Here is a 6,000-nt window from a genome sequence, read left to right on the forward strand (position 1 = left end):
ATGGGTCCTTGACTGTCGTTGTGAGGTCTGAGCTTTCAGAACAATCCTACTTATTGGCCTACTTATTCAGTGTGCGCTCTGAACGCAAAATGCTCTGAATTTACGAAGGAACAATCTGACAGCACAGTTGCAGTTGCAGTCACCAATGCTCTGGATAACATATTGTAACAGTCTAACAAGATCTGCTAGGGTGAGTAATGTTCAGTGAGCTGTTCTCTCTCTCTTATATGTCTGGAAGTAGCTGGTAAGTTAGTACAGAATGCACGGATCCACCCTCAAAGAGATGGGTAAGGCTAAGGCTTAAGAGGGTGTGAACAATGCTGAATGGGTATAGACAAAGAAGGGCTCTCTCAATAGTAGTACCAACACATTGAAAGACGTATTTTTCAAAAGTGAGTTTACAAGTTGATCAACTTCCAAAGCAGAATTACTATCCCATTGTTTCCTCAAATGCAGTGTATACTACGCCATTTTGTAGATCGGAGTCTCTACTTTTATCAAATGTAAAAAAAGAGAAATTCAAATGTTGTTACATAATACCGACTGGGACTATGGCTGAAGTTTTTTTTTAGAACTGGTACATTTGTCGAGACTGACTGAATACAAACCATTCACTGGGCTCTGGGTAAAAGTTGCCTCTGCAGGCACAGATCTGGCATTGCTTAACCTTCAAATCCTTACCTAAACCAGTAGGTGGGGTAAAACAAAGGGAGAATCTCAATTGCATTTCTTTGATTCCTTGCTTCCTTTCTCTTCGCCTCCTGCTTAAAGCCAATTGGATGAGAAGGTTAGAGGGGAGGGACCTCTCAAGGAAATGCATTTGAGAATCTCTTCACATTTCGATCAGAGTGTATGGAATCAGAAGAAAAGGCGAAGCTTATTTTGGACCTAAGCTTGTCGCCTGCCTTCCCCCTTTGGGATATCGACTTGTTAGGACGGAGACATGAACATCTCGTCATTATATACAGTATATATATATATATATATATATATATATATATATATATATATAAGTACCAGTCAAAAGTCTGGACATCAAAACTAGGAAATAACACTTGAATAACACTTGGAATCATATATTTTAACTTTGAGAATCTTCAAAGTAGCCACCCTTTGCCTTGATGACAGGTTTGCACACTCTTGGCATTCTCTCAACCAACTTCATGAGGTAGTCACCTGGAATGCATTTCAATTAACAGGTGTACCTTGATAAAAGTTTATTTGTGGAATTTCTTTCCTTCTTAATGCATTTGAGCCAATCAGTGTTGTGACAAGGTAGGGGTGGTATACAGAAGATAGCTCTATTTGGTAGAAGACCAAGTCCATATTATGGCAAGAACAGCTCAAATAAGCAATGAGAAACGACAGCCCATCATTACTTTAAGACCTGAAGGTCAGTCAATCTGGAAAATTTCAAGAACTTTGAAAGTTTCTTAAAGTGCAGTCACAAAAACCATCAAGCGCTATGATGAAACTGAATCTCATGAAGACCGCCACAGGAAAGGAAGAGCCAGAGTTACCTCTGCTGCAGAGGATAAGTTCGTTAGTGCACCTGAGATTGCAGCCCAAATAAATGCTTCACAGAGTTTAGGTAACAGACACATCTCAACATCTACTGTTCAGAGGAGACTGCTTGGGCCAAGAAACAGGAGCAATGGACATTAGACCGGTGGAAATCTGTCCTTTGGTCTGATGAGTCCAAATTTGAGATTTTTGGTTCCAACCGCTGTATCTTTGTGAGATGCAGAGTAGGTGAACGGATTAGCTCAGCATGTGTGGTTCCCACCATGAGGATGCAGGAGAAGGTATGATTGTGTGGAGGGTGCTTTGCTGGTGACACTGTCTGTGATTTATTTAGAATTCAAGGCACACTTAACCAGCATGGCTACCACAGCATTCTGCAGAGATACGCCATTCCATCTGGTTTGTGGTTAGTTTGACTGTCATTTGTTTTTCTTTTTTTGAATTTGACCCCTTTTTCTCCCCAATTTCATGGTATCCAATTGTTTAGTAGCTACTATCCTGTCTCATTGCTACAACTCCCGTACGGGCTCGGGAGTGACGAAGGTTGAAAGTCATGCGTCCTCCGATACACAACCCAACCAAGCCGCACTGCTTCTTAACACAGCGTCATCCAACCCGGAAGCCGGCCGCACCAATGTGTCGGAGGAAACACCACAGGAGTCGCTGGTGCGCGATGAGACAAGGATTTCCCTATCGGCCAAACCCTCCCTAACTCGGAACCCAATTGTGCATCACCCCTCGAACCTCCTGGTCGCGGCCGATTATGACAGAGCCTGGGTGCAAACCCAGAGTCTCTGGTGGCACAGCTGGCGCTGCAGTACAGCGCCCTTAACCACTGCGCCACCCGGGAGGCCCCTGTCCTTTGTTTTTCAACAGGACAATGACCCAACACATCTCCAGGATTTGTAAGGGCTATTTGACCAATAAGGAAAGTGCTGCATCAGATGACCTGGCCTCCACAATCACCCGACCTCAACTTAATTGGGATGGGTTGGGATGAGTTGGAATGGGAAGGAAAAGCAGCCAACAACTGCTCAGCATATGCGGGAACACCTTTAAGACTATTGGAAAAGCATTCCAAGTGAAGCTGGTTGAGAGAATGCCAAGAGTGTGCAAAGCTGTAATAATGGCAAAGGTTGGCTACTTTGGATAATCTCAAATATAAAATATATTTTGATTTTTGTTTACTACATGATTCCATATGTGTTATTTCATAGTTTTAATGTCGTCACTATTATTCTACAATGTATAAAATAGTAAAAATAAAGAAGAACCCTTGAATGATTAGGTGTCCAAACTTTTGACTGGTACTGTATCTCTGCTACGGACTATTTCTGTAGTATTCACATTTGGCCAGTAGATGGCAGTAGTGAATTACGTCTGCTATCTCCACATCTGTAGTTTGACAAAAGAAGGATAATGATAACTGACTTCATGAAAATTAATCGACTGGTTGTTTTCATAAAACTGCTTGTATGTGTGCAGTCCCTGACACACACACACCTTTCCTTGAGTAGCACAGTAGTTGTTTTCAACAGGTTGTAGGAAGAAATAGCAATATAATTAGGTCACTTATTTTGAGATTTTTTACAACTATTCCCCAGGTCGTTGCTGTAAATATGAATGTGTTCTCAGTCAACTTAACAGGTAAAATAAGGGAAAAAAATAAAAGTAATATTCAAGGAGAAAAGCAGAGTATAAAGTAGGTTGCAGTGTTGGAAATGAAATGGCGGGAAGTTTAAATGTTGAGAAGTAGCTCTGGTGTGATGTGATTGGCTGGTGTTGATACATTGATAGAATAAATGGCTGAACTGATGCATTGCAAACATCCAGGACAGACAGAGAGAAATGATTTAATTCACACAACTCCTGCTGTGGATACCGGTGTGAGTGGTGTATTTTTTGCCATTTTGTGTGTCCTAGCTAGTGTGACCGTGCATGATTTCAACGTATCCATCCGTGCTGATATTGAAATGTAACTGTTCCACAAAACTTGAGTGAAGGATAAATGTAAATGCATTATGATAAATAACGGTGTTCCATTTACAGGTGTTCCAATGAAATTTCCATATTTAAACTATCAAGATTCCTGATAAGTGCAATTCAAAACGGCAAAGAAAAGAGTCACATCACATTGGAATTTTGTCTTGATAAATCCAACACATCAAAGGAACATTGTCCATAAATCAATACCAGCATTTAGGCAGCTTTACGAAATGAAACGTAAACCATTTTGAATTACAGGTTGCGCTGACAGAAAAAATAAATAGGTTTGCGACCTAATAGCTGGTGAGCACATCGGAGAAATGTAATATTGTTTAGAAAAGAGCGAGGCCTACGGTGTCACCTGAGGTAACAGCGGCTAAATTCTTAGAGTTTATTGTATAGACTTCACTGAGGAGGAAGTGAATGTCCTAAAAATGTAAATAGGGGAACATTCAAAAAGTTATTTTTAGATGACTATACTAAAAATATATTCACGTCACCAAATAATTGATTAAATGGAAGCAAACAGAACAAAACGGGCATAAACATACCTGAATTTGTCCAATAGAAACTCTTGTTTGCAACAGTGGGACTATGATTACATCCTAGACTAGCTAGATGCAGACAAGAGAGTGCAAGGCGGTATTGAATGTGTCAATGTCTGTCACCTTCATTGCTCAAATTTTTCTCGACCCGTGCACCTACATTGTAGATTTTCATTCATGGGCTAGGTCATAGAAACCTCATGATGGGTATAGGGAACATTTTAGTGTCAAGTAGTAACCTAAACCTAAACCTTATATTGAGCTGGGTGAATGGAATATGAATGACAGTCATCCAATATTCTGTAATAGAAATAAGGCCATGCTCATACAAAAATTATTGTCCTCCTTTATCTTAAACGGCACTGACCGCCACTGATGAACGAGATAAACTGTTAATTAGCCTATTCAAACTTGTAAGACGTTATCAGTGCTTGTGTAACGAACTGTGCCCACAAACCATCTCCTGGCCTGTACACAAATGGTAAGAATTACAGCTGGCTAAACAGGGGTGCTGTCAATTCAGCACCACGGACTTAACCTGTCCCTGATAACTGGGACATTAAAAAACAAAAGTCAGAGGTAATTCTAGCCGAAATATGTTTTCATTTATGGTACCTGTCATGTACACAATAAGCAAGAGTTAATTACTCAATACATTAGGGGGTGGTCACAGAGTTGATCATAGTCTACTGATAACTTCTAGATAGCCTAGTTAAGAAGTTTGGAAGGGATAGGTCAATATAACAGAGGCAGACAGACACCTTCACTTATTTTTTACTAAATGCATGGATATTATACACATAAGACATTTTACATTTTTTTTAGAAAATATGAAATTTGATTTTTGAAAATGTATTTAGTTAGTTTCACACTAAAGTAAAACAACATATTCCACTAAAGTAAAAAATATATATATATATTTGAAATCAACAATAACGAAAGCACATACTGCCGCACACAAAGACCATTCATATCATTTGATTTTTATTTTTATTTATCCAGATTAAATACTTTTCTTTAAACTGGTAGTCTATTACTACTTTATTTAAACAGGATGGTGTCATTGAGTGTCCTTGGTGTCAACCATCAAGCGCTATGATGAAACTGGCTCTCATGAGGACCGCCACAGGAAAGGAAGACCCAGAGTTACCTCTGCTGCAAAAGATAAATTAATTAGTGTTACCAGCCTCAGAAATTGCTGCCCAAATAAATGCTTCACTGTAGGGGGCACTATTTTCATTTTTGAAAAAATAATGTTCCCTCAGTAAACAGGCTATTTTATCAGGACAAGGTGCATATAATTGACAGCTTAGGATAGAAAACACTCTAAAGTTTCCAATACTGTAAAAATATTGTCTGTGAGTATAACAGAACTGTTATTGCAGGCGAAAGCCTGAGAAAAATCCAATCAGGAAGTGACTCTTATTTAGAAACCTCTGTGTTCCTATGCGCAGTGAATGAGCAGTGAATGAGCAGTGAATGAGATATCAATGAATGAGATATCAACCAGATTCCTTTTTCTATGGCTTCCCTAATGTGTCTAGTGTCACAATACATAGTTTCAGGCTTTTATTTTGAAGAATGAGCCTGAACGTCAACATTGCGTCAGTGGTCAGCTGAAGTCTCTCAGAGTGTTTTGTGCGTAAAGGACAAATGCGGCCATTGTTTCTCTCTTTCCTACTAAGAAGCCATCTGTCCAGGTTGATACATTATCTAATAAATATTTGAAAAACACCTTGAGGATTGATTTTAAACAACGTCTGCCATGTTTCTGTTGATATTATGGAGGTAATTTAGAATATTTTTAGGCATTGTCGTGACCGCAATTTCCGGTCGATTTCTCAGCCAAAAGTGAAGAACTAACGTAGCTATTTCGGCTACAAAAATAATACTTTTGGGAAAAAAGGAACATTTGCTATCTAACTGGGAGTCTCGTGAGTGAAAA

Source organism: Oncorhynchus mykiss, chromosome 21, assembly GCF_013265735.2.
Source record: "Oncorhynchus mykiss isolate Arlee chromosome 21, USDA_OmykA_1.1, whole genome shotgun sequence".
NCBI classification, from domain to species: domain Eukaryota; kingdom Metazoa; phylum Chordata; class Actinopteri; order Salmoniformes; family Salmonidae; genus Oncorhynchus; species Oncorhynchus mykiss.